We start from the raw sequence: 25,514 nt of genomic DNA, 5'->3' as shown, positions 1-25,514 counted from the left end.
GACCCTCCCCATAAGTCCTACAGTTGTACTGCAGAGACCATTCCCATAAGTCCTACAGTCATAGTGCAAGGACCGTTCCCACAAGTCCTACTGTCACAGTTCATAGACATTTTGTATAAGTCCTACAGTCGTAGTGCAAAGACCCTTCCTGTAAGTCCCACAGTTGTACTGCAGAGACCACTCCCATAAGTCATACGGTCATGGTACACATACTCTTCCCATATGTATTGCAGTCATAGTGCAAACACATTTCCATAGTCTACAGACCCCTTTCAAGTCCTACAGTAGTAGTGCAAACACCCATCCCATAAGACCTATAGTCATGGTGCACAGACCCTTCCCATAAGTCCTACTGTCATAGTGCATTGGTCCTTCCCAGCAGCCCCAGAGTTCTTGTGAAAAGACCTTACTTCAGAGTCCTCTTAAATTCATATTCAAGACCCTTCCCATTAAGCACAGTCCGTTTCCTGCTAAGTTAGAGCAGCAACTGGACAAGAGTTTGATGGGCCTCATGTCAGTGTATGCATATCACCTCATTGGCAGAGACAACGTGTCCCCCCCCCCTTACCCCCAGCACCAGTTGCTAAACCCAGCTCATACATATCCCATTATTTTTTTGTTTGCAAAGATTTTTACTCAATGGCTATTATGTTTTTGATACCAAAAGATGGAGCCAATCTTTCATAAACTTTACTTTGTTGCAGTTATTGATAACATAATGACAAATGCATCATTCTTTACTTGCTTCTAAGTAACATGGATTGTAAGATCTTGTAAAGAGACAACTTGGCATTTGACGTAACTGTTTTAAAATTCTAATTGCATTGATTTCATTGTAGTAAACAAATGTTCTCTGTATCTGCAATAAAGATAAAAAAAACTTTATAAATTATTCTTTTGTTGCCTAAATAGAGTGAGGAATATGCTGTGAGTTACAGTAAATGTCAATATAAAATCCTTTTAATCAAGCTGTGCTAAAATGGTTTTAAAAGGGGAGGTGGGTTGTACATAATAATGCATGGTATCAAATGTAATTATTTTACACAATTAAATGCTGTATTTAACAGCAGAGTACGCCAGTGGGATTTTTAAGGGCAAACTACAAACTAACTACAATTTGCATATTGCAGTGAAAATTTTGTTTTTATATCTATGATTAGGGATGAGCAAAATCAAGGGATTTCAATTCCCTGCAATTTTTGTGAAAATTGGTAGATTTAGGCAACATTTTGCCATTTTTACACAATGCATAGGGATCAATATGGACAGTGAAATCAAGTTGATTTTTAGTGGTTCGTAAGAACCTTATGGGCTCTAAACGGCTCCTGAGAGCTTGGGAAGTTGAAAATCTTTTTACAGAAATTAAAATACAGGTAGTGAAAAAAAAAATGAGCGTACACAAATAAAGATCAAATGCACACAAAAACACAAATACACCAAACTCTAAATAGAACAAACCTAAATAAATGCAACCAATCTCCATAAAAACATACACTCTAAATAAATAAAAAAGAAATCTTAAAAAAAAAAGGATGGAAAGAGTCGTTTCTCTTTTTAAGTCAAATTTGCCACTTCAGTGAATTTTGACAATGGCAAACCTTGTAATTTTGGGGCAAAATCAATATTACAGAGATCGTGCCGCTCATTCCTATTTAAGAACTGATTATGTCTGCAGACTGAAAAACAAAGGTCATTTGTAATAATGTTAAAATACAAAATGGCTTGTGTAGTACTTAAACCCTATAAATCCCAGTTATTGCAACGTATGTTTTCCTCTTCTACAAGCCCATTATTTGGGGTGGTATTCTGCTTTAGTAAAGCTGAACTCAATTGATATTAGCATTTTATTTCCTCCTATAGAGTAAAGCTGTGCTTCAAACCTAATTATTGTTAGGGTGAAAGGTTGCCTGGCAAAGCTACAATATAGAAGCCAGCTAGATATGTTCAAACGCCACTACGTGTACTGTCTCCTCAGATCAATCCTTGTGCTAATGACAACCGATACCTTCATATGTGATTACCAACCAGCTCCATCTTTTTATGAGTCGAGACTCCCTGGAATCATAGGTATTGATCTTTTTAATAGAAGCCAGGAAAAATGAAATTACTTGGGCGTCTTGTAAAAAAAAAAAAAATAAAAAAAAAAATTGTATATATATATGATGAATGAAAACAGAGAAGTTACGGAAGATTTTTTTTTTTTACAAGAGACAACTGTTTTAATCAACAGAAATGATTGCTTTCAAAATATTTTGTGGCATTCCATTACATGCTTCTACTAAATTTAGTTACTACACAGCTTAGTAAGCAACATTATGCATTTGATAACTACAAAAATCTGGCATGTCTTTAGCCCAATTTATTTTATATCGCAACCAGAGATGGATTAAAAATAAAAGAATAAAGAATTCAAAGAACAGTGAATTAAATAAACAAAATTACCCTAAAGGCACCCCTATCGAAAAAAAATCTTAAAAAAATAAACCTTTTCCCCCCAGGAAGTTAAATTTTAATCTCAATGAGCACAATTAGGGATTTCACAACAAAGACAATTTAGCCTAAACCACTCTACCCAATTTAAGAGTACTGGGGAGGAGATACAGAAATGCCTAAGACAGTAGCTACAATCAATGGTATCACTGTGTAGTTAGGTACTGTACTGCAGTTGCTCTCTCTGCTCCCGCTGAGCTATCTTGCTGAATGGATTAATGCTATCTCACTTTCAACCAGCAAAGGGAGCTAATAAGCAAAGGTAACTCAAGAGATTTGGATGCTGACCACACAGAACTACGAAGCCTCGTACACACGACTGAGGAACTCGACGGGCGAAACACATCGTTTTCCTCGTCGAGTTCCTTGTCAGGCTGTCGAGAAACTCGGCAAGTTTCTCTATTCCCGTCGAGGAAATAGAGAACTTGCTCTCTTTTTGGCTCGTCGAGTTTCTCGACAGTTTCCTCGCCGAAAATGTACACACGACCGGTTTTCTCGGCAAAAAAATATCTCTCAGCAAGTTTCTTGCTGGTTTTTGCCGAGAAACTCGGTCGTGTGTACGAGGCCTGAGAGATATTGTTTGGAGGGAGGATCCTACAATGGAGGTCAAAGGGCCAGTGGACTACAAATCCCAGGAGGAAGACTGATAGGAGGAGGTGAGAGGAGCTGCATTTTCCCAAGCTGTAGATCAAAGGACTTCCTCTTGTTGCTATTGTGTGCACACACACTTGCTTGCTACCACCGGTGACTGGGGATGAGTCCCGGAGTGCTGAGGCGGAAGAATTGCTAACAGCTATGTACCTGGGTCAAGACTTGCTGGGACTGGTGAGAGGCTGAGGCAGTGATTGCTTTACTGCTACAAGCAGAGACTGATACTAGAGAGACTTACCATCTAACCAGTGGTTTGAATCACTGCATGCAGACTTAAAAAGGACTGTACTTACGCGCACCATCTTAAAGTCTGGGCCCCAACACTAGCCAACTGAAGACTCAGAGCTAAAGTCTGTTTACCAACCAACTGCTTTACAGAAACTTTGCCCTGGCTGCTCATAGTCAGAGGTACATTTTAGGGAGCTACATATAACATTGTAGTCTTTAATTACTTACTAAAGAATAGTATAGGTTACTGGTTGCAGAAGACTCTGCGGGATTATTTATTTTTTGCTATCACTGTTTGTTGCTGTGTTGACTTATTTGATGCACTATTCTATTCTGAGCTGATATAGCCTAGAAATTCCACTGATCAGTGTACTCCTCACCTACTCTTCACACATGCCTAACACCATCTGAACCAAATAAGTTTATCTTGGTCTCATCAGCCCACAGGACATGGTTCCAGTAATCTATGTCCTTAGTCTGCTTGTCTTCAGCAAACTGTTTGCAGGCTTTCTTGTGCATCATCTTTAGAAGACACTTCCTTCTGGGATGACAGCCATGCAGACCAATTTGATGCAGTGTGCGGCGTATGGTCTGAGCACTGACAGGCTGACATCCCACCCCTTCAACCTCTGCAGCAATGCTGGCAGGACTCATACATCTATATCCCAAAGACAACCTCTGTATATGACGCTGAGCACGTGCACTCAACTTCTTAGGTCGACCATGGTGAGACCTGTTCTGAGTGGAACTTGTCGTTTTAAACCGCTGTATGGTCTTAGCCCCCGTGCTGCAGCTCAGTTTCAAGGTCTTGGCAATTTTCTTAAAGCCTAGGCCATCTTTATGTAGAGTAACAATTCTTTTTTTCAGATCCTCAGAGAGTTCTTTGCCATGAAGTGCCATGTTGAACTTCCAGTGACCGGTATGAGCGAGTGAGAGAGATAACACCAAATTTAGCACACCTGCTCCCCAATTTGGACATTTTCACTATATATGTATACTCACTTTTGTTGTCAACGGCTTAAACATCAATGTCTGTGTGTTGAGTTATTTTGAGGGGACAGCAAATTGACACGGTTATACAAGCTGTACACCCACTACTTTATATTGTAGCAAAGTGATAGATAGATAATTAAAATATATACAGTACAGACCAAAAGTTTGGACACACCTTCTCATTCAAAGAGTTTTCTTTATTTTCATGACTATGAAAATTGTAGATTTACACTGAAGGCATCAAAACTATGAATTAACACATGTGGAATTATACATAACAAAAAAGTGTGAAACAACTTAAAATATATTTCATATTCTAGGTTCTTCAAAGTAGCCACCTTTTGCAGCAGACACATCTCTAGAACTGGTAAGAGGAGACTGTGTGAATCAGGCCTTCATGGTAGAATATCTGCTAGGAAACCACTGCTAAAGAAAGGAAACAAGCAGAAGAGACTTGTTTGGGTTAAAGAACACAAGGGATGGACATTAGACCAGTGGAAATCTGTGCTTTGGTCTTATGGATCTAAACTTGAGATCTTTGGTTCCAACCCCCGTGTCTTTGTGCGACGCAGAAAAGGGGAACGGATGGACTCTACATGCCTGGTTCCCACCGTGAAGCATGGAAGAGGAGGTGTGATGGTGTGGGGTGCTTTTCTGGTGACACTGTTGGGGATTTATTCAAAAATGTAGGCATACTGAACCAGCATGGCTACCACAGCATCTTGCAGCGGCATGCTATTCCATCCGGTTTGCGTTTAGTTGGACCATCATTTATTTTTCAACAGGACAATGACCCCAAACACACCTCCAGGCTGTGTAAGGGCTATTTGACCAAGAAGGAGAGTAATGGGGTGCTGTGCCAGGTGACTACCTCTTGAAGCTCATCAAGAGAATGCCAAGAGTGTGCCAAGCAGTAATCAAAACAAAAGGTGGCTACTTTGAAGAACCTAGAATATGAAATATATTTTCAGTTGTTTCACACTTTTTTGCTATGTATAATTCCACATGTGTTAATTCATAGTTTTGATGCCTTCAGTGTGAATCTACAATTTTCATAGTCATGAAAATAAAGAAAACTCTTTGAATGAAAAGGTGTGTCCAAACTTTTGGTCTGTACTGTATATATTTTTTGGTAATAATGTACCACATAAGTCTTATTTTTCCTGACAATTTATTCATTAATGTTTTTTTATTAGATTTTTTTTTCCTGCTGCAGTGAATATTGATATTACCTGTATGTTCGAATGTAAAATATTACATTCTTTCTTTCTTTCTATTAATATTAAATAAGGATTATAAAAAATCCCAGAGGTAATCAAATACCACCAAAATAAAGCTCTATTTTTATGAAAAAAAATTATATAAATTCCCTTTACGTACAATGTTGCATGACGGCGCAATTGCCAATTAAAGTTGCGCAGTACTGAATTGCAAAAATATGGTCATGAAGGAGGATAAAACCCTTTCCAGAGGTCAATTGGTTAAATCTGTCAAGCTATAAATATCAGTCAGACTAGCACAGCACTGAAAACTGAGAATAGTTGCCTGGTAAGGAGGGGGTATTACAGGTTGGTACCCAAGTGGTTAAATAAGATATTAATACAAAATCACCTTTTAAAACGCTGAATGTGATTTCCTGCTGGAGAGAGCAGGAAAAAATGCAATTTTTATTAGTGTTTACACAAAACATTTGACTACCAGTTTTGCTTAGCAGGGAAGCTTAACCTTCTTTATAATAACAGCTGGCAGCCAAAATACATTTTTTTTTCCTTGTGTGATCTTAAAATAACTTTAATAAACTGCTAACTTCCTCCAGTGGCAGGTTCGCCATCAATCACCTCCGCGGCAGCTTAAACTCCATCCCGGTATAAATCTACGAGGGTAATCAGCCACTTTCGTAAGGAAATTGGTTCGATCCTAGGCGTTTGAAGTCGCGGGATGAATCACCTCGCTCCTTATAAGACAAATCTCTTTTCAAGGGCCACTTTCTTAAAGAATTTTTAATACACTCGGCGAGGACAGCTTCATAGGAAACAATAATAGTTTAATCTGAAGAAAGAAAAAAAAAATTCCTTCCTGAAACCTATCGGTCCCTGTTTTTTTCAGGTTGTTGGAGCGAGCCAAAGAAAATGAGCCGTAGCCTGCGCCAAGAACAAGCTGTTATGTTGGATTTTTTAGCTCAATACCCTCTTCACCTATTAAAGGCAGTCATGAGAGACTACTTATGTGTTTTTATTCCCCTCATAAAGACGACTTCCTGTCTTTGCTCTTTGCACTTCTATAGCAAGACGTCCTGAGAGGAATCTGTTGGCAGGCCGAGCCTTGTTGTGGATTCAGGCCTACTATCTGTCAGACAAATAAACTCTTTCTTACGGTATATGGCTGAGGGAAATTGCCGGTGACTGGGTGTAATTTACAGAAAGTAGCTCAGGGATTAGCCTGTAACTAGTAAAGCGTTTCTGTCTCCAATATGCCGGCAGACATTTTGTGTGGTGAGGACATGTGAAGAATGCTAGCTACTCAAAAGTGTTTTTTCCTCATTTTTGTTTTTTCTTTAAAAACAAAAAATATTTAACCAATTTAAGTGGAGGTCCACCCACCGCTGCAGAAATTTAATCCAGCAGCTACACATACTGCAGCTGTTGACTTTAAATATTAGGACACTTACCTGTCCTGGAGTCCAGCAATGGCAGCACTGCAGCTGATGTTTCCATCAGCTGTCGGGTGCTCCTGCTGCCATAGCCAGTAAGGGAACCCGGTAGTGAAGCATTACGGCTTCACTCCGGGTCCCTACTGCGCTCTCCTACTGGCTCGGCGGCAGGGGGAGGTGGAGCCAGGGGTGGCGTTAATGGCCGCGGCCGAGACTCCCGGAAGTGGGGACTGGATACCTGTCATCCCCCCTTCCCCACAAATGTGTCACCGGAGGAGGGAAGGAGACAAATGAGCAGAAGTTCCACTTTTGGGTGTAATTCTGCTTTAACCACTTCAATACCGGCAATTGTCATATGACGTCTACATGGTGGCCCTTCCATCCTGGGTGGACGTCACATGACGTCCTCGGGCCTCCCATGTGACGACACTAAAGAAATTACACTTGCTAAAATGTAGTAAGTAGTGAGTGTACAGCTTGTATAACAGTGTAAATTTGCCGTCCCCTCAAAATAATTCAACACTAATATGGACATAACTGTGTGTATGTATATATATATATATACAGTTGTGTTCAAAATTATTCAACCCCCCAATGCTGTAAAGGGTTTTAGGGAATTTAGTGTACATTTGTAATTGTATTCAGAATGAAATCCTACAAGGACTTCTTAAAGAACCATATGCAACTAAAATGACATCAATTGGTTTTGTAATACAGCAGTAAATGTTTCTTTTGTGAATTCTTCATTTACACAATTATTCAACCCCTTAAAGACTACCACTCTGAAGAACAGAGGTTCATTGAAGTGTATTCAATCAGGTATTGAAAACACCTGTGGATGTCAGGGAGCAGCAATAAAGCCTAATAAGCATTAATTAGGCAGCTTTAAAATTACTGTGATACTCAGCTCCTTCTAGACATTTACTGGTGTGGTTACAAACATGGTGAAGTCAAGAGAATGGTCCAGGAAGACAAGAGAAGAGGTGATTACTCTTCACAGGAAGGGCAATGGCTATAAGAAGATTGCAAAGATGTTAAACATACCAAAAGACACCATAGGAAGCATCATTCGCAAATTCAAGACAAAGGGCACTGTTGAAACGCTAACCTGGTCGTGGCAGAACGAAGATGCTGACTTTGACTGCTGTGCGCTACCTGAAGCGTAGAGTGGAGAAAAGTCCCCGTGTGACTGCTGAGGAACTGAGAAAAGATTTGTCAGATGTGGGTACTGAAGTTTCTGCTCAGACAATACGGTGCACACTGCGTAATGAAGGCCTCCATGCCAGAACTCCCAGGCGCACCCCCTTGCTGTCTCCAAAGAATAAGAAGAGTCGACTGCAGTATGACAAAAGTCATGTGGACAAACCACAGAAGTTTTGGGATTGTGTTCTGTGGACTGATGAAACTGTTTGGGCCCATGGATCAACGCTATGTTTGGAGGAGTAAGAACAAGGCCTATGATGAAAAGAACACCTTGCCCACTGTGAAGCATGGCGGGGGTTCAATCATGCTCTGGGGCTGTTTTGCTTCTGCAGGTACAGGGAAGCTTCAGCATTTGCAAGGTACCATGAATTCTCTTCAGTACCAGGAGATATTGGATGACAATGTGATGCAGTCTGTCACAAACCTGAGGCTTGGGAGACGTTGGACCTTTCAACAGGACAATGATCCCAAGCATACCTCCAAGTCCACTAGAGCATGGTTGCAGATTAAAGGCTGGAACATTTTGGAGTGGCCATCGCAGTCACCAGACTTAAATCCGATTGAGAACCTCTGGTGGGACTTAAAGAAAGCAGTTGCAATGCGCAAGCCTAAGAATGTGACTGAACTGGAGGCTTTTGCCCATGACGAATGGGCGAAGATACCCGTAGATCGCTGCAAGTCACTTGTGTCAAGCTATGCTTCACGTTTAAAAGCTGTTATAACTGTAAAAGGATGTTGTACTAAGTACTAAGATTGAATGTCACTTAGGGGTTGAATAAAACTGATAATGATGTGAGCACAGAAAAGACATTTGTGGTTATTTCATTATAAATGTTATGTTATATTTGTCTGACCTACACGTGCCTCTTTGATTAAATTGTAAGCAGGATGACTGAATGATCAAAATCAATGTCAAACTGGCCAAAACAATCAATTTCAGTGGGGGTTGAATAATTTTGAATACAACTGTATATATATATATATATATATATATATATATATATATATATATATATATATATATATATATATATATATATACAGTATGTCACCACATTGAATATACTGTACCCCTCACATTTTTGTAAATACTGTAGCTACCCAGTGCCAGCAGCACTCATGCAGCCCCAGACCATGACACTCCCACTACCATGCTTGACTGTAGGCAAGACACACTTGTCTTTGTACTCCTCACCTGGTTGCCGCCACACACACTTCACACGATCTGAACCAAATACGTTTATCTTGGTCTCATCAGACCACAGGACATGGTTCCAGTAATCTATCTCCTTAGTCTGCTTGTCTTCAGCAAACTGTTTGCAGGCTTCCTTGTGCATCATCTTTAGAAGAGGCTTCCTTCTGGGACAACAACCATGCAGATCAATTTGATGCAGTGTGCGGCGTATGGTCTGAGCACTGACAGGCTGACATCCCACCCCTTCAACCTCTGCAGCATGGCTGGCAGCACTTATACGTCTATTTCCCAAAGACAACCTCTGGATATGACGCTAAGCACGTGCACTCAACTTCTTTGGTCGACCATGGCGAGGACTGTTCTGAGTTGAAGCTGTCCTGTTAAACCGCTGTATGGTCTTGGCCACTGTGCTGCAGTTTAGTTTCAGAGTCTTGGCAATCTTCTTATAGCCTAGGCCATCTTTATGTAGAGCACAAATTATTTTTTTCAGATCCTCAGAGAGTTCTTTGCCATGAGGTGCTATATTGAACTTCCAGTGACCAGTATGAGAGAGTGAGAGCGATAACACCAAATTTAACACACCTGCTTCCCATTCACACCTGAGACCTTGTAATACTAATGAGTCACATGACACCATGGAGGGAAAATAGCTAATTGGGCCCAATTTGGACATTTTCACTTAGGGGTGTACTCACATTTGTTGCCAGCAGTTTAGACATTAATGGCTGTGTGTTGAGTTATTTTGAGGTGACAGCAAATTTACACCGTTATACAAGCTGTACACTCGTTACTTTACATTGTACCAAAGTGTAATTTCTTCAGTGTTGTCACATGAAAAGATATAATACAATATTTACAGCCACTGACCCAGTCAACTCTGGTGTTGGGTCACCATGTTATGTCCATCACTGTTATCTTGTTGTTTGGTCATTTGATGTTTATCCCATCTCTTCTATCCATCCAATTTGTGCTATGTGCCTTGATATAACCTTCGAGTTTATTTCCAGGTTTAGGTCTGACTGAACGAGATCTAGGTACCTTCGGGCCAGGGGGAGAAGAGCTCCAGCCACAGTATGATCCCATTTGGGGTGGCGGGACTGCTCTCCATAACCCTCGGCCCGACATTTTTCTTCCAGTCAGATATTTAGCATGACTATAAGCTATCAAACCTTTGCTTAATAATTGTCATGGTAATTACATGTTTTCGTCACTTATTCTAAGTGCATTTCATCTTACCATACACCTGTTGATTGCTCATTTTTGGCCATGTTGGCCTAAGCAGGACAAATGGTCCCACATTTGCTATTGTAATGTGTATGCTTTCTTGAATAAAAATTATTGAAAGTAAAAAATATTTACAAAATTGTGAGGGGTGTACTCACTTTTAAGAGATACTGGCCCAGATTCACGTAGAATCGCCGCGGCGTAACGTATCGTAGATACATTACACCGCCGCAAGTTTTCATCGTAAGTGCCTGATTCACAAAGCACTTGCGAGAAAACTTACGCTGGCGGCCTCCGGCGTAAGCCCACGTAATTCAAAGGGGCGTGTGCCATTTAAATTAGGCGCGCTCCCGCGCCGGACCTACTGCGCATGCTCCCTTCTGAATTTCCCGCCGTGCTTTGCGCGAAGTGACGTCATTTTTTAGAACGGCGACGTGCGTAGCGTACTTCCGTATTCCCGGACGTCTTACGCAAGAAGGAAACATTTTTAAATTTCGACGCGGGAACGACGGCCATACTTTATACAGCACATACGTGTGCTGTGTAAAGTTAGGGCACCTAAAACGATGACTAACTTTGCGTCGGGAAACTAGACTAGCAGCGACGTAGCGAACGCGAAAAACCGTCGTGGATCGCCGTAACTACTAATTTGCATACCCGACGCTGGTTTACGACGCAAACTCCCCCCAGCGGCGGCCGCAGTATTGCATCCTAAGATCCGACAGTGTAAAACAATTACACCTGTCGGATCTTAGGGCTATCTATGCGTAACTGATTCTATGAATCAGTCGCATAGATACTCTGAGAGATACGACGGAGTATCTGAGATACTCCGTCGTATCTCTGCTGTGAATCTGGCCCACAGTATGCACAATTTAAACTGACCCTATTATTTATATATTTTATCACATACGTTTTTCAATAATTCTTAATGGCACCCTCCATGCATCGGCACCTGTGACATGGTTTTTATGAGTGCCCAACCTCCTGGTTCTGCAGCATTCAGATAGGTGCAGTGCGTAATAAAATGGGTTTCCCCCATGTACAGCAGCGCACCCTAATGAATGGGCTGCTGTACCCGTGAAGTGTGCCCGTAAACGTGCCACACATATGGGAACCAGGGCTGAACTATATAATCTATCTCTACTTAGTAAACCACAATGTATATGAATGTTTTCCTCAGTCCCTGAATGACCCCCATTGCACAGACATTAACCTTTCTATGCCCACCACCTCTGGGAGGGATACCTTTTGTAAATTGTGGAAAAGATTCAATGTAAAAATAAATGGGGAATGCCAATACACATGCATTCTTGTACATGTGGATGAAGACAGAGGAAATTTCATTTGTTCCACTCCTTGATCCAGCCTGTACAGACATAAACATTACAAGTGAAACGTGAAGAGCGTACAGCTGCCAACTTATGTCTATATAGCTTCACATGGAGCCTGGTAAGAGGCACAGAATGTACAGACAGAAGTCTCACCTGCTACATATAAAGTTTCCTGCTTGTTGTGTTTCAGTGCTACTAGCAGTGTACTAAATACAACTTAGAAGCAGAGCTACATATCATTTGATAATTAAAGTGTTACTTAACCCACAACAGTAAAATCAATGGGCCAGATTCACAAAGGAGATACGACGGAGTATCTCAGATACTCCGTCGTATCTCTCAGAGTATCTATGCGACTGATTCATAGAATCAGTTACGCATAGATAGCCATAAGATCCGACAGGTGTAATTGTTTTACACTGTCGGATCTTAGCATGCAGTACCGCGGCCGCCGCTGGGGGGAGTTCCCATCGTAAACCAGCGTCGGGTATGCAAATTAGGAGTTACGGCGATCCACAACGGTTTTTCGCGTTTGCTACGTTGCTGCTAGTCTAGTTTCCCGTCGCAAAGTTAGTCGTCGTTTTTGGTGCTCTAACTTTACACAGCACACGTATTGCTGTATAAAGTATGGCCGTCGTTCCTGCGTCCAAATTAGAAAATTTTTCCTTCTTGCGTAAGCCGTCCGGGAATACGGAAGTATGCTACGCACGTCGCCGTTCAAAAAAATGACGTCACTTCGCGCAAAGCACGGCGGGAATTTCGAAACGGAGCATGCGCAGTAGGTCCGGCGCGGGAGCGCGCCTAATTTAAATGGCACACGCCCCTTTGAATTCCGCGGGCTTACGCCGGAGGCCACCAGCGTAGGTTTTCATTACAAGTGCTTTGTGAATCAGGCACTTGCGATGAAAACTTGCGGCGGTGTAACGTATCTACGATACGTTACGCCGCCGCACTTCTACGTGAATCTGGCCCAGTGTGTATATGCAGTAAAGCATGCTTGTTATATTCACTGTAGAACCTAAGGGGTTAATCCTCCACATTGTGTAAAAAGGATGTTTGATCCTGTCTTCCCTGATCATCCCCTATTTCCACTGTCCCCAATCCATCTCCTGATAAGACAGAGCCTTGGAAGTTACTCTGCACATGTTCAGTTTGGTGTGTATTGCTAGAATTTGTTTTTCTTGGGAGGGTGCATGTGATCAGCACAGGGCCAAAAGGCACTGTCTAGACAGAGGGTCAGGGGTCATGCAGCTTTTAGAGGACAGTCAGAGGAGAATGAAAACTCCTCCTACAAGCTTTAACCAGACACTGATAGAAGTCACAAGACTGCTACTGTATATACTGCTAATGAGAAAAGGTATTTAGCAGTTTATATTTACTAAAATAATTGCAATTCCATGTTCTGTGGAGACCAAACATAGTAAATGCAGGTTCTGGGTTTAGTAACACTTTAAATGTACCGTTATAAACATTATTTTTTAAAGAAAGTTTATAGAAATATTAAAGGGGGCTTTCAATAAAACAGCAAAGTCTTCTGATGCATTAGAACTCTTTAACTACCGGTACTTCAATATGGGGCACTTTCACCACCTTCCTGCCCAGGCCAATTTTCAACTTTCAACGCTGTCGCATTTTAAATGACAATTGCAACACTGTACCCAAATAAAATTGTTATAATTTTGTTTACACAAATAGAGCTTTCTTTTGGTGGTATTTAATCACTGCTAGGTTTTATATTTTGCAAAAATAAAAATAAAAAAGACCAAATATTTTGAAAAAAAACCAACCCAGTTTTTCTTAGTTTCTGCCAGCAATTTAAAAAAATATATTTTTCCTCCTACACTGATGTGTGCTGATGAAGATTACCCAGGCTTTCCTTGAAGTTCCCCGGAAGTTGCCTCAAAATTGCCTCGAAGATTCCTGGCAACTTTCAGGTTGCGGCAGTGTGAACTGTCTGCCTCTCTTCTCTCTTATATTCTGTAGCTCGTGAAGTGCAGGTTAATTTATTTAATTTTTACAGTACACTTTATACTGTATCTTGTATTGCTGTAATCATTTTTATATACCGTATTTATCGGCATATAACATGCACAGGCGTATAACACGCACATTCATTTTAAGAGGGAAGTTTCAGGGAAAAACTTCAATTTTAAATAAAGAACTTTGAAGCAAAATTAGGGTCAGTGCCCATCACTGCAGCCTTATCAATGCCCATCTGCACCCTCAAAATTGCCCATCAATGCAACCTGATCAATGCCCATCTGCAGCCTCACAATTTCCCATCAATGCCGCTTGATTACTGCCAATCTGTAGCCTCACAATTGCTCATCAATGCATCTTGATTAATGCCCATCTGCAGCCTCCCCATTGCCATGAATGCAGCCTGATCAATGCCCATCTCAGGGAGGGGGGCGGGATGAGCGCCGCCAGATTACATACAGCGAGAATCTCCTGTTTACTCAGCGGCTTCTTTAAAACAAAGTCTCGCCTCCTGGACCAGCTTCTATGATAGACAGAACACTGGTCCAATGCCGGCCCAGGAGATGGGACTTCCTATTACAGAGGCCGCTGAGTAAACAGGAGATTCTCGCTGTATGTAATTTGATGGCGTTCGTCCCGCCCCCCTCCCCGTTCTCTCCAAGGCAGTATCGGCGTATAACACGCACATACTATTTGCAACCGATTTGCAGGGTGAAAAAAGTGAGTGTTATATGCCAATAAACACAGTAAATAGATGGTTGTGGAACTTAGGGCCAGATTCACAAAGGGGATACGACAGCGTATCTCCTGATACGCCGTCATATCTCTGTTTCTATCTATGCGACTGATTCATAGAATCAGTTACGCATAGATATCCCTAAGATCCGACAGGTGTAATTGTTTTACACTGTCGGATCTTAGGATGCAGTACCGCGGCCGCTGGGGGGAGTTTGCGTCGTAAACCAGCGTCGGGTATGCAAATTAGGAGTTACAGCGGATCCACGACGGATTTTCGCGTTCGCTACGTCGCCGCTAGTCTAGTTTCCCGTCGCAAAGTTAGTCGTCGTTTTAGGTGCCCTAACTTTAGTCAGCAAACGTATTGCTGTCTAAAGTATGGCCGTCGTTCCCGCGTCGAAATTTAAAAATGAACGTCGTTTGCGTAACACGTCCGGGAATACGGAAGTACGCTACGCGCGTCGCCGTTCGAAAAAATGAAGTCACGGCGCGCAAAGCACGACGGGATTTGCGAAACGGAGCATGCGCAGTAGGTCTGGCGCGGGAGCGCGCGTAATTTAAATGGCACACGCCCATTTGAATTGGCCCGCCTTGCACCGGAGGCCGCCGGCGTAGTTTTCATCGCAAGTGCTCTGTGAATCAGGCACTTGCGATGAAAACTTGCGGCGGTGTAACGTATCTACGGTACGTTACGCCGCCGCAGTTCTATGTGAATCTGGCCCGAAGCATCTGAGTTTCCATTATTTCTTATGGGGAAATTCGCTTTGATATAGGAGTGCTTTGGATTATAAGCATGTTTCCGAAATGACTCATGCTCACAATCCAAGGTATTACTGTATTTATTTTGCATAGTTTATTGGTCCATCTCTGTGGAAGCAGAGGATCACTGTAGTAGCTGCCACTTTGCTCTACTTTAATCTTTAACGCTAAATTGCTTGGCTTTTGTGGCTCCATAGAGTTACCCTAGCCGGGATATTGCTACCTTCATGTGCACTGTTTCCATCTTCTACAATATTTAATTAAAAAAATTTAAGTAGAAGGTAACAGCTAATGCGCTGTTATAAGTAAGTTAGACATTGTCCCATTAAGCAGACAAATGCTGATAACCGCGTTCCAAGTCATGACATCATTAGCGGCAATAATAACATTCACAATTCAGATTTCCAAACGGATGTTGAGGAGGGAGATGATGCTAACACCGGTGATAATAGGGAGGATGACCTTAAATTAGATTTGAAGGTGCTTTTATCAGGGCAACATTCCACTGGCGAGTGTCCAGCGCTGAATTGAATTCACAAAGACGTATCGATGATAATGGGACTGCGAGTGATTGTGACACACTGCTTAAAAAAAGAGCGCAAGATTAGGTAACTAATATTACAAGAAATAGTTAAATTTGGTCAAACACAGAGATCAGATTATTCAGAAATTACTGATAGGACTTGCAAATATTACTATGTAATGTATTTTTTCCCAAAATGTTACATATCAACCCAACCCTTGGCTTCAGGTAATGGGGTGGGTGGTTTTTAGCAGTTGCTGTTTGTAATGAATAAACAATTGAACACTTTTTGCCAGAGCGGTGCATACCTTGGTAATTATACAGTAACATCTTAAAAGGGACCTTTCGGTAATTTGACATGTTTTTTTAATACATTTCATGCAATACACAACATATTTGTTTTAATCTGTAACATTTTCATCAAAAAGCAGTCCACAAGCACCAGTCAAGTGACTGTAACAATACCACCGAAGGAGTCGCTGATGTCCCAGTTCCCCACTGCTGAAAACAGTCCTTGGCTTGTTTTTGTTGTTTTTTTATTTTTTATTAGGGAATGATAACTTGGATAGGGTTAAGGAATTATGGGATGCACAACTTGAAAATGTTCAAACACAGAGGCAGGCAACTTCTTTCCTATTTACAAAAGTCCTCTTCTTCCTTCCACCTGCACGCACTTTTAGCCAGATTCAGGTACAGTTACGACGGCGTATCAGTAGATACGCCGTCGTAACTCTGAATCCGCGCCGTCGTATATTTAAGCGTATGCTCAAACTGAGATACGCTTAAATATTGCTAAGATACGACCGGCGTAAGTCTCCTACGCCGTCGTATCTTAGCTGTCTATTTACGCTGGCCGCTAGGGGTGTGTACGCTGATTTACGCCTAGAATTTGTAAATCAGCAAGATACGCCTATTCACGAACGTACGCACGGCCGTCGCAGTAAAGATACGCCGTTTACGTAAGGCGTTTTCAGGCGTAAAGATAAACCACCAAAAAGATGGCGCAGCCAATGTTAAGTATGGACGTCAGACAGCCGTTGAATTTTTCAAGTTTTACGTTGTTTGCGTAACTCGTCCGTGAATGGGGCTGGGCGTAAGTTACGTTCACGTCAAAAGCATTGACTTTTTGCAACGTGATTTGGAGCATGCGCACTGAGATACGTCCATGGACAGCACATGCGCCGTTTGTTCGAATCGTCATTTACGTGAGGTCACGAATAATTTCCATAAAACACGCCCACCTCTTCCACATTTGAATTAGGCGTGCTTACGCCAGCCAATTTACGCTACGCCGCCGCAACTTACGGAGCAAGTGCTTTGTGAATACTGCACTTGCCTCTCTAATTCCCCAGTGATTACTGAACTGTTGTAACTATCAAACAAGTCACAAGGAAAGGAGCACCGTCAGGAGGTGAATCCCAATCCCAGTTTTCTTCTTAATCTATTGCCTAACAGCTTTAGAAATACAAAAAAGCAGCTTTCACTGCAATATTCCCCGGGGTTGTCCTACGAGGACTCACTTCTCCATGGTCCACCACCAGTCCTCTTCCTGGTTAAGTGACAACATGCTTCCTACAAACCAATTCTTTTGAGTCTACAACATCATCAACCCATCTCCTGGGGGTGCATTATCACAATTGCCTCAACTCACAGTACAATTCTACAAAGAACAGCGCTGATATCATAACAGCATCACTAGGGGCCACACAAGAAGCTAAAAGGAAGAAGGACCCTGTGTCTTCTGTGACCAAGTAAGTACAATAGAAATATTCAAGAAATACATAATTTTTCCTATGTATGGAGCTTTTTGGGACACCCTGTAGACTGACAATGGGCAAAAATCTTGAAAAAAATTGTTAACCTGTCTTTTTCAATTTTTTATATTTAATCTGCTATTTTATTTTAATACTGTCAATGTATTTGACAGTTACATTATTATACAGACGAAGAATGCTATTTTCAGGCTACAGTTTCATCTGCAGCCAGCATGTGGTTACGTAATCGGGAACCTGAGCTGTCACCAACTGCTGGGATTCAGAGGCAACAGCTGTGCAAAGCGTTATCTGGTGGCTCAAATAGGGAGAATATTTCCCAACAGTAGGCATCATGCTAGGGCACATCAATATAAAAACTGTTATTCTTGTCTCAGTGCTAGTCTATGAATACAGCTCTGTAAATAAACTTTTACAAATGATCACATTTTCATTTACCCAAAAAAGTTTAAAAGACTTTTCTATAAATAGTATTTAACTTCTGATCTGAAAAATATTATCACAAAGCACAAATGGAAACTACAAAAACCTCACTAAGCAGCTGAAATGATGTTTGAAGAGCAACTTAAGATGACAAATTTTACTAAGTGAAGATCAGAACCTCTGCCAGGTTATGACTACTGCCTGTGCCTTTCTCTCACAATGACAAGTGTTCCCCTCAGTTCATATCATGCTGTCACAGGAACAGAAAATGACTTGAAATCTCTCTAATGGGGCCACAGATGGCAATAAAACATACATATTTACTCTTCCATAGTTTTGGCTGGAATTGAGCTTTAAAGGCCCACCATAGCAAAACATATTGTATGCTGCTATATCAATGTGGATAATCCTTTTGATAATAGTTCTTCATGTATTATATATATATATATATATATATATATATATATATATATATATATATATATATATATATATATTATAATTTTTCTCATCTTTTACATGCAGACTTAGCTCTAAGCTAGGAAACATATGTATAGAGTCGCGTTAAACCTAAAATGTGACAATAAGCTTAAAAAATAAACGTGAACATGAACACATATAAATTGCCATAAGGGCACTAAGTGATAAATGGTAAAAATCAACGTAAAGGGGTTGTAAAGGTAAAAAAAAAATCCCTAAATAGCTTCCTTTACCTTAGTGCAGTCCTCCTTCACTTACCTCATCCTTCCATTTTGCTTTTAAATGTCCTTATTTCTTCTGAGACATCCTCACTTCCTGTTCTTCTGTCTGTAACTCCACACAGTAATGCAAGGCTTTCTCCCTGGTGTGGAGTGTCGTGCTCGCCCCCTCCCTTGAGGGGGAAGGGGGCGAGCAGGAGAGTCAGGCGCTCTCTACCTTGCGGAGCTGTGTGTTAGTGGGTGTAAAACGTTAAGGTTTTACATTACATACATCAAGAGATGGGTCGGCCTCGGGTGTCGACATTGCGGGTGTGTTGGACAGGTAAGTGTCCTTATTTTAAAAGTCAGCAGCTGCAGTATTTGTAGCTGCTCAGATTAAAAAAATATATAATATAAAAAAACAATTAAAAATATATATAAAATATATAAAAATATATAATAATAAAATATAATAAACTTTGAGCAACCTCTTGCACTGAACACAAAAGATAACCGTGCTCACTGACTCTATCATGTTGGAAGAGTAATACTTTTTATATGCATGTGGAAAAATCTGATAAGACAGCGGGCAGCAGAAGAAGGAAAAACAGCTTACTAATTTTATTCTTGGAATATGTAAGTTATACTTACACCATCACCATTACATTGTCCTTCAGCATTCACTGCTTTTTGCTATTAATTCCCCTTAGTGACAAAGACTCCCCTTGTTACTTAGTGCTTACAAGGTAGAATCCTTGTTACTGAGAGCAAATAAAAGAATATTCACAATAGTGTAGTTCAGAATTTGTTTCTTCCCAATTTATGGACCAAGTCAATCTAAAAATTGCAAAAAATATATATATCAAGCAAGCAAATGCAATTTATACATAAAATGCAGCATACAAAACAAAAAACAAAACATGTGTTTAAAATAAAAACAATGTATTATAAATCATATAACATAATATTGATTTATACTTCATAATAAAAGGTTAAATCTAAGTTAAAAGGCTGTTATGTTTGCTTTTAGCTGTAATGTTTTTTTTTGTTTCATAAACATTTATATGATGAGGCCTCTTTAAAAAAAAAGGGAGAAAAAAGCTCTCCACAAAAGGGTGACCAATCAGGTTTTGTGTGTTTTATTTTTTTTGGCAAAATAAAACAAAAATCTATCACTATAACTTTATTTTCTCCTATTTTAAACACAGGTCTATAGAAGAAAAACTAGTATTCAACTAATTGAACATCTAATTTTGTTCTCTTTAAATTACAACTGTATTTTAAATTCTTTTTTTTTTTTAAATAATGAAAAACAAAAACTATAAGGATAAATTAAAAAAGGAATCCAATTCAATGAAACGATATTTAAAAAAAAAAAAAGCTAATATGGTGAAAATATTGCAATAGGTAGTATATGAGGTACTACTGCTACTATTATTGTTATTAATAATAATAATAAAAAATAATAATAATACTATTAATATTAATGCGCTATACAAATAACCTTTAAGTTTAGTTTAATAAACTGAAATTTACCTGTTTTTACAAGTATCGTTTACTCCATATGTTTTTCTCTGCTTTAGATTCCATGAACTGCATTTCAACAACTCTTGAAATCTTTTAACACACAGACTCATATGATCTGACTTCGGCCAGTGCCTACTTTTTTCTTGCAGATACTGAAAACTGTCTGGCAAATCATACACCATTTTTAAGAAAAAAAAAACATGGGAAATTAAAGCTTTCACATCAGCTGTTAACAAGTTGCGACCTTTGTTCACATTTCTTGGTGAAAATTAGCTTATAGCACTAATTAACATTAATTATTAACTTTGAGATTAATAATTTATTAAAGGTCCAAATGCAATGCAAGAAGGACCAGGAGCCAATGAGCAAAACAACACAGGTCTAATTGTAAGGCTTTTAATGAGAAAGCCTAGAATTTTCTGGCTGATTTTAGTCCCTCTAAATGCTTTCTGTTTCCTCTTTAAAACCGCATGATGGGAAGATAAAGCCGTTATATGAAGTTGATATTGTTTTCTTAATGCATGAGTCAAGCCAAAGGCATGGAAGAAGGTAATGCTAGTTTAATAACATGGGGAAGCTGCCTCAAATGTGGTTGAGAGTACGGAAACCAAATGTAGGCAGTCATGTCTCAAAAAGGAGCACGACCCAAGGAGATTATGCAATGGGGGTCTAAAGACTACATTTATTACCCTGTATACTCTCAGCTTATAGCAATAGAGTCATCCTAAATCTGGAGAAAACTCTGTTTACCTAATCTAATGTTCACATTGTGGTAACTACATCCCTGTACGCAATATGGCCAAAAGTTTGTGGATACTTCTCACACATATGACCTTGTTGACCATTCCAAGCCATGTCAGAACCATGGGCATTAATATGGAGTTGGTCCTCTTTTGTGTCTCTAACAGCTGTTCTGGAAAGCCTTCCTATCAGTTTTTTGAGTGTGTCTGCTAGAATTTGCGCCCATTAGGCCAAAAAGAGAATTTGCTTGTGGATACTTCTCATACATATGACCTATGATTATGTCTGGAATTATGTACCAAAAGCGTTACAATTATTTTGCATGGAAATTTGGCGTTTTACATTGTAGGCCTGTAATTCTTAGGAATAACTCATTTAAATCTGTTCAAACAAGAGTCTAGTAGAGGTATGATAAAGTTTGAAACACAAAATCATAAATTATAATATAATAAATCACTATAAATAATTATTACAAATAATAATGTAATTATAAAAAAAAAATATTCAATAATGTAATCAAATCAAAATCACTGAAATTTGCTCAGTTGCAGAATTATCGCTGTCATTACTTTAGTTTTTTATGACGAATTCTCCCACAAATCGCTATCGCTCAATTCTGCAAGTGATTATAATTTATTATCGCTGTTTTCTAGCTGCTCTAAAATCACTTTTGACATAAAGGGACACTTTTGGTTGCTATGGACAATCTACAGTTTGCAGGCAGAAAGAACTATTTTTTTTTTTATAAAAGTACATGTGTGTATTTTTTACATACAGTACTGTGATCTGTAAGATTACAATATACTGTATGTAATGTGTTTATTTACTTTTTTGAATTTGGCGCCATTCTCTGCCCCTGTGTGTCGTAACGTCGCAAGGTACGGAGATCGGCGGCACACAGGCACTGTGTGAATCGAGCGAGCACGCCGCTCGCTCACACAGCGGGGATGCATCGCAGGATCCAGGGACAAGGTAAGTAACTTGTGCCTGTGGATGCTGCGAGGCGGCCCAGAGTCTGGCTCGGGGATACCGCTTTTGGTACTGAAATCTTACCCCGAGCCAGACTCGGGAATACCACTAAGGAGGTTAATATGGAGTTGGTCCTCTTTAGTGGCTCTAACAACTCTTCTGGAAGTTGTTTTTGGAGTGTGTCTGCTGGAATTTGTGCCCATTTGACCAAAAAGAGAATTTATGTGGTCAGATACTGTTGTTGGGCAAGAAGACCTGGCTAGCAAATGGTGATCTAGTTAATCCCGAAGGTGTTCAATAGGGCTGACATCAGGAATTTCAAGTTCAAACTCATCAACCTATATCTTTATGGAGCTGAGATTGTGCACAGGGACAGTCATGCTAGAACTGAAAGTACCTTGCCCAAACTGATGTCACAAGGTCATAGCTATGTATGCTGTAGCAATAACAGCACCCTTCACTGAAGACACCTAAACACAATATATTGGAGGGGTGCCCAGAAACTTGTAGCCATATTGTGTATTGCAATGTCCAAAAAATATGTATACCTTTTATTTGGGATGTTTCTGGTACCAAAGGCATGAGATGATAGCCACCCTACCCTACCCACTGGAGCATTATATTTTGCAGATTGTCTATAAGTCTAACTATTAATGCCGTGTACAGACGATCGGACATTCCGACAACAAAATCGTGAATACATTTCCAACGGATGTTGGCTCAAACTTGTCTTGCATACACATGGTCGCACAAATGTTGTCGGAAATTGCGAACATCAAGAACGTACAGAACGTATGACGGCACAATAAAACAGAAGTTTCATACCAAGTCTCGTGTTAGTAGAAGTTTGGTGAGAGACGATTCACATTTTTCAGCTTTGCGCTTTTCAGTCCGTTACAGCGTGACGAATGTGCTACCTCCATTACGAACACTAGTTTTACCAGACCGAGCGCCTCTGTCTCGTACATGATTCAGAGTATGCGTGGAATTTTGTGCGTCCGAATTGTCTACACACGCTCGGAATTTACGAGAATGTTTTTTTTTTGTCGGAAAATTGGAAAACCAGCTCTCAAAATTTTGTTGTCGGGAATTCCGACAGAAAACGTGCAATGGGGCCTACACATGGTCGAAATTTTGGACCAAAAGCTCCCATCGAACATTTGTTGTTGGAAATTCCGAGCATGTGTACGCGGCATTACTGGAAGCACTGAAGAATTTGGGAAATTCAATATACAGTATATTACAAAAGTGAGTACACCCCTCATATTTTTGTAAATTTTTTATTATATCTTTTCATGTGACATCACTGAAGAAATTACAATTTACTACAATGTAATGAAGCTTGTATAACAGTGTACATTTGCTGTCCCCTCAAAATAACTCAACACACAGCCATTAATGTTTAAGCCGCTGGCAACAAAAGTGAGTGCACCCCTAAGTGAAAATGTCCAAATTGTTCCCAAAGTGTCAATATTTTGTGTGGCCACCATTTTTTTCCAGCACTGCCTTAACCCTCTTGGGCATGGAGTTCACCAGAGCTTCATAGGTTGTCACTGGAGTCCTCTTCCATACCTCTATGATGAAATCACAGAGCTGGTGGATGTTAGAGACCAATTTGATGCAGTGTGAGTTGTATGGTCTGAGCAGTGACATTCTGCCCCCCCCACTTCTTCAACCTCTGCAGCAATCCTACATCTATTTCCCAAAGACAACCTCTGGATATGACGCTGAGCACATGCACTCAACTTCTTTGGTCGTCCATGGCGAGGTTAAACCGATGTATGGTCTTGACCACTTTGCTGCAGCTCAGTTTCAGGGCCTTAGCAATCTTCGTATAGCCTAGGCCATCTTTATGTAGAATAATAATTCTTTTTTTCAGATCCTCATAGAGTTCTTTGCCATGAGGTGCCATGTTAAGCTTCCAGTGACCAGTATGTAAGAGTGAGAGCGATAACACCAAATTTAACACACCTGCTCCCCATTCACGCCTGAGACCTTGTAACACTAACACGTCACATGACCCCAGGGAGGGAAAATAGCTAATTGGACCCAATTTGGACATTTTCACTTAGGGGTGTACTCACTTTTGTAGCCAGCGGTTTAGACATTAATGGCTGTGTGTTGAGTTATTTTAAGGGGACAGCAAATTTGCACTGTTATACAAGCTGTACACTCACTACTTTACATTGTAGCAAAGTGTCATTTCTTCAGTGTTGTCACATTAAAAGATATAATAAAATATTTACAAAAATGTGAGGGGTGGAAATATTTTTGTGAGATACTGTATGTGTCTTCCTTACAAGTTCTACACCATTGGAATATAAGTGATCTTCCTGAAGAAGTGCACTTTAATTCAAGACACACATTAAATAAAAGAAGTCTCTGACCCTTATCAATATTATTCAGTGCATTGAAATGATATTTGTAGAATAACTATATGATACGATGAGAATGTGCTGACAAAAAAGGGGTTAGAAATGTATGAGGTGAGATTCTGTGTGGCACCTCATCGCACCTTGGCAGCAGAAGCGTTTTGCAGTGCACTGCCAGAATGCTGCACATTTTTTTGGTATGTTTTGGAGCATCTAATGCCGCGTACACACGATCAGTCCATCCGATAAGAACGAACCGATGGACCGTTTTCATCGGTTAACCGATGAAGCTGACTGATGGTCCGTCACGCCAACACACCATCGGTTAAAAAAATGATCGTGTCAGAACGCGGTGACGTAAAACACACAACGTGCTGAAAGAAACGAAGTTCAATGCTTCCAAGCATGCGTCGACTTGATTCTGAGCATGCGTGGATTTTTAACCGATGGTTGTGCCTACTAACGATCGGTTTTGTCCTACTGGGTAGGAATCCATCGGTTAATTTTAAAACAAGTTGCCTTTTTTTTAACCGATGGTTAACTAACCTATGGCGCCCACACACGATCGGTTTTGACCGATGAAAACGGTCCATCAGACAGGTTGAACCGATCGTGTGTACGCGGCATTAAAGTAATGCATATCCATCTTTAACCTCCCTGGCAGTATGATTCTTTCAGAAAAAAGATGCTGAAAGCGGTACCATTATTTGCAAGGAAATTGGGCGTTTTTTTACTGTAGGCCTGTAATTCTTAGGAATAACTCACTTAAATCTGACCAAACCAGAGTCTAATAGGCAACCCAGGTATGACATTTAAAAAAAAAAAAATGATAAATTATAATATAAAATAATTATAAATAATTATAACAAATAATAATATAATTCTAATAAAAATTATTCAATAATGTAATCAACTCAAAATCACTGAAATTTGCTCAGTTGCAGAATTGTTGCTGTCATTATTTTTTTTTTTTATGACGAATTTCCCCATAAATCGCTATCGCACAATTCTGCAATTGATTATAATTTATTATCGCTGTTTTCTAGCGGATCTAAAACCATTTTTGAC

The 25,514-nt window shown here is 40.1% G+C and overlaps 1 long non-coding RNA gene across 1 annotated transcript; it reads right to left on the bottom strand.

Annotated features, from left to right (window-relative positions):
- Positions 1 to 668: 668 nt before the first annotated feature.
- On the bottom strand, positions 669 to 20,589 carry LOC120927928. The gene is made up of 3 exons (XR_005747150.1): positions 20,374 to 20,589; positions 19,489 to 19,674; positions 669 to 859 (listed from the first exon to the last, which is right to left on the bottom strand). It is a non-coding gene; the product is annotated as an uncharacterized LOC120927928 (long non-coding RNA).
- Positions 20,590 to 25,514: the final 4,925 nt, after the last annotated feature.

Source organism: Rana temporaria, chromosome 2, assembly GCF_905171775.1.
Source record: "Rana temporaria chromosome 2, aRanTem1.1, whole genome shotgun sequence".
NCBI classification, from domain to species: domain Eukaryota; kingdom Metazoa; phylum Chordata; class Amphibia; order Anura; family Ranidae; genus Rana; species Rana temporaria.
This window is presented reverse-complemented; position numbering and strand designations above follow the sequence as displayed.